The 6,227-nt window shown below is 46.9% G+C and overlaps 2 long non-coding RNA genes across 9 annotated transcripts in view; one reads left to right on the forward strand and one right to left on the reverse strand.

Moving 5' to 3' along the window:
• Positions 1-1,965: 1,965 nt before the first annotated feature.
• On the forward strand, positions 1,966-4,776 carry LOC139024125 (uncharacterized). 8 transcript variants are annotated; one of them, XR_011475377.1, is made up of 5 exons: positions 1,966-3,953; positions 4,146-4,304; positions 4,414-4,467; positions 4,499-4,530; positions 4,695-4,776. It is a non-coding gene; the product is annotated as an uncharacterized lncRNA (long non-coding RNA). The 8 variants fall into 8 exon arrangements; XR_011475375.1 differs by having other exon boundaries at positions 4,146-4,277; XR_011475379.1 differs by lacking the exon at positions 4,499-4,530 and having other exon boundaries at positions 4,414-4,434; positions 4,695-4,772.
• LOC112069558 (uncharacterized) overlaps positions 4,523-6,227 on the reverse strand; it is a 9,663-nt gene continuing 7,958 nt past the window's right edge. The window contains exon 3 of the long non-coding RNA XR_011475382.1: positions 4,523-4,940. This is a non-coding gene — a long non-coding RNA (uncharacterized lncRNA). The remainder of the gene's footprint in view (positions 4,941-6,227) is intronic.

Raw genomic sequence — 6,227 nt, forward strand, 5'->3', positions numbered from 1 at the left:
AAAAAAAGAGAGAGATATAGACTTGTTGAACTTGTTACTTTATTTAGGGGACTCTACCAGTGGTAGGACACACTGGGGCTTTCAACCCAAATTGCACCCTATTTCCCTAAGCTGAACTACTTTTGATCAGGGTGCATTTGGGCAAGCCTGGAGTCTCAGTAAACAGGTAGAGGATGCTGTGGAGTGGGCAAGCATTCATACTGTGTCACAACATGCCCCAAAGTGTTTGTCCTTCACGTCGTCACAACTGCGTGCTGCATCGGGATAGGCAGCTAGGGTGAATTTATATAAGTGTCCGGGGAATTGAACTGACTCCTGCCAGAGGGAAAGAAAGAGCGCCACAGGCGAGAGAGTGGAGAGGGATGGGAGTCAAACAGGGAGAGAGGGTGAGAGAGGACAGACAGGAAGAAGAGGATGACGAGAGAGGAGAGGGAGGGAGACAGGGAGAGAGGACAGACAGGAGGGATGAGAGAGAGAAGAGAGAGGAAGAGGGAGGGAGAAAGACAGGGAGGAGGGTGAGAGAGAGGAGAGGACCTGGTGTGAGAGAGAGGAGGAGGTGAGAGAGACACAGGGTGAGAGAAAAGGAGAGAGGTTGAGAGAAAAGAGAGTGAGGGGATTAACAGGAGAGAGGGTGAGAGAGAGGAGAGGGAGGGGACAACAGGGGACAGAGGGGTGAGAGCGGCAGAGGGCAGAGGGAGACACAGGGAGAGAGGGTGAGAGAGAGGAGAGGAGAGGGAGGGGGACACAGGGAGGGAGGGTGAGAGAGAGGAGAGGGAGGGGGTGAGAGTGAAAGGCTAGCTAGAGCAGCCTGCCAGTGTGGTTAGAAGCGCTGTCTTCCTTCCTGCCTAGCTGTCACCAATTAGTTCCTAGCCATGGGGGACATCCAGGGGACGGAGAGGCGATGGCAGCTAAGAGTCCTCCTCAGCCCGGATAACGAGCCTGGAGTGTGTGTGGGTGTCGGTACCTGCCTGCCTGCCTGCTCTTGTGTGTTCAAGCTGCTGGAAACATATACCTGTACATTTACAGGTATAGAAGATAGTGATTGGCACTTCACATTTCACAACTGTAACTGGACAGAGCTTTTTAATTATTATACATCTCTGAATACACTTTACATGACTTAACTATCTGACTGAGAAAAGAAGACCCCAGGTGTAGCTTGATCTGAGACAGGCCTGTACAACAGACAGTGGTTATTTAGGGATACAGAGTAAGACAGGGTTGTACGTTTCCCTGGAACTATTAACACCTTAATGGGCAGCAATAGAAAGAGTAGCTATTGTAGATTTGACCTGGTAGAACACGGGCTAAATCAAAATGTTTTAGGGTTGTCTGTCAAAATGTGCATCAGTTATACAAAGTTAAGACCCAATGCAGTTCTGTCTTTGTAAAGTGAATGAGGTTTTAAGCAATATCGTTGCAGAGACAGTGAAGCTCTTCTTTTACCTTTAAATAGTATCATCATTGTATCCATAAAAGATAAAAACAGAAGCAGTCGTAGTACAGGAGCTCCCCCGTGTGGCTGTTGGTGGTATTACACTCTGCATGCGTCGGTGGGTGCCTTTAAGGGCAACCAAATAGAATGTTAATTAAAATCATGGCTGTACAGTGTACACTTGACAAGGTAATAGTTCTCATATACACTGAGTATAGAAAACATTAAAGACGCCTTCCTAATATTGAGTTGCACCCCTCCCTTTTGCCCTCAGGACATGGACTCTACAAGGTGTTAAAAGCGTTCCACAGGGATGCTGGCTCATGTTGACTCCAATGCTTCCCACAGTTGTGTCAAGTTGGCTGGATGTCCTTTGGGTGCTGGAACATTCTTGATACACACAGGAAACTGTTGAGTGTGAAAAACCCAGCAGCGTTGCAGGTGTCGTAAATGTTTTGTATACTCCGTGTAAATGTTTTATGGTGAAACATGCACTGTGCTGCAATAACAACAAGTACACAGACAGAGGATGGATAGCAGTCCCTTTTAATAATTAAATACAACTCCAATCGATTCAAAAATATATATTTTACACAATTACCATAGTTATGAATATGATATGGATAGATATACTAACATCCTTACTTCATACAGAGCTTATCATAGAGAACTTAGCCCGGTCCCAGATCTGTTTGTACTGTCTTGCCAACTCCTATGGTAGTTCTCATACCAAACAACAATGACCGTAGGAGTCGCAGCACTAACAGAGCAGGAATCAGGCTATAAAAGTCCTCGCATTGGACACAAATGATGATTGCTTGACTAATTATAAAAAGGTCACCTGGAATCCAAACCTATGTTCCTTTTCTACCACCTGTGATGTAAAACCACGGTGAAAAGAGAGAACCGTTTTGGTTCCAGGCAAAATGACAGGGGAGAGATTTAACAGGCATTTAACAGGAAGAGAGGAGAACATGGCTGCTCAGCTACCTGAATATTTCTGCTGATTCATTCACCAGGCACTAGGAAGAGAGGAGAACATGGCTGCTCAGCTACATCATCCTCTCCTGTAGAACCTTCAGAGCACAAAGAGATGCTGACGGGCCAACCTCCATCAACAACCAGCACACTCCCATTCCTAAAGAACATTCTTTCAAACGTTTACAACATTCTATACTTCTGTTAAATAAGGGAGGGTTTAGAGTCTACATCATCCCTGATGTCTTTGTCCAGTGCCAACTGGTTAAATATGATTGTAAATCAATATATCTGGGACAGATCATCCTTGGTTGTCTTTTTTTAGAATGCATAAACACAGTGTACAAAACATTAAGGACACTTTCCTAATATTGAGTTGTGCTCACCCCCCTCCCCTCAGAACAGCCTCAATTCGTCAGGACATGGACTCTACAAGGTGTCAAACGTTCCACAGGGATGCTGGCCCATGTGGACTCCAATGCTTCCCACAGTTGTATCAAGTTGCCTGTATGTCCTTTGGGTGGTGAACTATTCTTAATACACACAGGAAACTGTTGAGTGTGAAAAACCCAGCAGAGTTGCAGGTCTTGACACAAACCGGTGCGCCTGGCACCTTCTACCATACCCCCTTTTCAAAGACACTTAAATCCTGTCTTGTCCATTCACCCTCTGAACGGCACACATGTCTCAATTGTCTCAAAAAATATATAATAATTATTCTTAAACCTGTGTCCTCTCCTTCATCTACACTGATTGAAGTAGATTTAACAGGTGACATCAATAAGGGATCATAGTTTTCACTTAGATTCACCTGGTCAGTCTGTCATGGAAAGAGTGTTCCTAATGTTTTGTCAACTCAAAACATTAGGTCAAGAAGGTCAAGAACGGATGAATTTAAATTCCAACTTTCCGTCACTATACATCACCGATAAACCTGGAACAGTGGATTCATACTTTATTCTTTCATATTCTGTTCCAATAATTCACAGAAAGACATGGCGTGTATTTCTTCGTGAGCTACCGGCTCAACAAAATCACCATGGACCATGACTTCTGTTCAGCAGAAGCGAAGGTAACAAAATAAACAAACGGAAACTGCAGAGCCTTGAAACAGACATCGTGAGGTCTAACTACTGAACGTTCCTATATAAAAAGGAAAATGTTTATTTACAGGTGGGTTAAAAGTGGGCTTCGTGGGTTATCAAGGAGTTTCAACATTCAGAAAAACATCACAAAAAGTCCCTGTCTTCTCCTGCAGAAATCCTGTTGAAGAATTCCAAGTTACAGGAACTCCTCAAAGCTTAATCCTTCCTGATTCTAGAAATCCTCCAAAAGCCATATCTGAAAAAACAGGGAATATTTGTAAGGTTATGGAAGTTATAGAGGTGGTGGTGTCTGCCAATCAGGCTGTGGGTGAGGTGGGGGTGTCTGCCAATCAGGCTATGGGTGAGGTGGTGGTGTCTGCCAATCAGGCTGTGGGTGAGGTGGGGGTGTCTGCCAATCAGGCTGTGGGTGGTGGTGTCTGCCAATCAGGCTGTGGGTGAGGGTGTCTGCCTTCAGTGCTGTGGGTGAGGGTGTCTGCCAGGCAGGCTGTGGTGAGGGGTCTGCATCAGTGGTGGGTCTCAATCAGGCGTTGTGGTGAGGTTCAATTCAGGCTGTGGTGAGCGGTGTCTGGCCAATCAGTGCTGTGGGCGTGAGGTGGGGGGTCTTGCCAATCCAGGTTGTGGGTGAGGTGGTGGTGTCTGCCAATCAGGTTGTGGGTGAGGTGGGGGTGTCTGCCAATCAGGCTATGGGTGAGGTGGTGGTGTCTGCCAATCAGGCTGTGGGTGAGGTGGGGGTGTCCTGCAATCAGGCTGTGGGTGTGGTGTCTGCCAATCAGGCTGTGGGTGAGGTGTCTGCAATCAGGCTGTGGGTGAGGGTGTCTGCCAATCAGGCTGTGGGTGAGGGTGTCTGCCAATCAGGCTGTGGGTGAGGGTGTCTGCCAATCAGGCTGTGGTGAGGTGGGGGTGTCTGCCAATCAGGTTGTGGGTGAGGTGGTGGTGTCTGCCAATCAGGTTGTGGGTGAGGTGTGGTGTCTGCAATCAGGCTGTGGGTGAGGTGGGGTGTCTGCCAATCAGGTTGTGGGTGAGGTGGTGGGTGTCTGGCCAATCAGGTTGTGGGTGAGGTGGTGGTGTCTGCCAATCAGGTTGTGGGTGAGGTGGTGGTGTCTGCCATCAGCGTTGTGGGTGAGGTGGTGGTGTCTGCCAATCAGGCTTGGGTGGAGTGGGGTGTCTGCAATCAGGCTGTGGGTGAGGTGGTGGTGTCTGCCAATCAGGGTGTGGGTGAGTTGGGGGTCTTAAGAGACAGTCTTTCTGAGGTACCGAACGAGGAGAGGCACCGACACCAGAGTAATGCTGATACGGAGAGGAGCGAAGAGCTTATGGACGGCGTACGCCGAAGCAAATGTACTGGTTCCCCGCCGCCACTTGGACTGAAGCAGAGATTCACTAAAACCTATCTTGTACAGGATGCAGTCATGTCAATCCCACTGTGGAGAGGAAAACACACACACGTTATTAGACAGTATAACAGGGATCACTTCATTTTCATCATTAAGTTTATTGATGTGAAACACTTTGTTACTTGTATTGAAGAGCGCTATACAAAAAGTTAAACTTTCATTAAATAAAAACATGCACAGGCCACTATACATTTTCATTTAACATGGCGACTTCTGAAATGGGTTTCCTATTCCTACATGGTGAACTGCAAGTACTAACACAGCGACTATATGATGCCATTTCAGAAATGCACCATGTCTCCCCCCACAGTGATTATCTGGGTTGATAGTGAACTGGAGCGCCATGCTGCTGGGAGGGTGTTGAGTCCAAGGGCCATATTCACTGCGCTTCAGGAGCAATCTGTGAGCTGGTGGATATATCTAGGCTCCACAATCCCCCTGGTATGCAGCCTACTGGTCACAGCTGGCACAGAGCGCAGTCAGAGATAGGACTCACATAACCGGGCCACGGGCCCACGGCTACAGACAGTCTAACTAACAATGTATTCTTCCTCATTCACCGTCAGGAGCAGGCTTCTCTCTATAGTCATTACACCGTCAGTAGAAGGCCTTCTCTCTATAAGTCATTACACCGTCAGTAGGCTCTCCTCTATAGTCATTACACCGTCAGGGAAGGCTTCTCTCTCTAGTCATTACAGCCCCGTCAGTAGAAAGGCCTCCTCTCTCTAGTCATTACACCGTCAGTAGAGGTCTTCTCTCTACTATGTCATTACACCGTCAGGAGAAGGCTTCTCTCTATAGTCATTACTACAACCGTCATGAGAAGGCCTTCTCGCTATAGTCATTACACCATCAGTAGATCATGAGTTTCTCTCTATAGTCATTACACCGTCAGGAGAAGGCCTTCTCTCTCTAGTCATTACACCCGTCAGTAAGAGGCCTTCTCTCTCTAGTCATTTACAAGACCGTCAGGAGAAGGCCTTCTCTCTCTAGGTCATTTACAGAAGTTGGACGTGAAAAGAAACAAAACCGTCAGGCGAAGGCTTCTCTTCTTAGTCAATTACATATCCGTGCAGGAGATCGGTCCTTTAGCGTCGATCTCTAGTCATGAATGAAAATACAAACGTCAGTATGAGAGGCGCTCCTCGTCTCTAGTCATAGTACTGAAGAAACACAGACAAAAGAGATCGTTTCAGTAGAGTAGTGCCTTCTCTCTTTATGTCATTAATATACAACGGTCAGCAGGCCTTCCTCTTCTATAGTCATTAACCGGGTCAGCAGAAGGCCCTTCTCTTCTATAGTCAAATATTACAT

This window comes from Salvelinus sp. IW2-2015, unplaced genomic scaffold, assembly GCF_002910315.2.
Source record: "Salvelinus sp. IW2-2015 unplaced genomic scaffold, ASM291031v2 Un_scaffold1047, whole genome shotgun sequence".
Lineage (NCBI taxonomy): Eukaryota > Metazoa > Chordata > Actinopteri > Salmoniformes > Salmonidae > Salvelinus > Salvelinus sp. IW2-2015.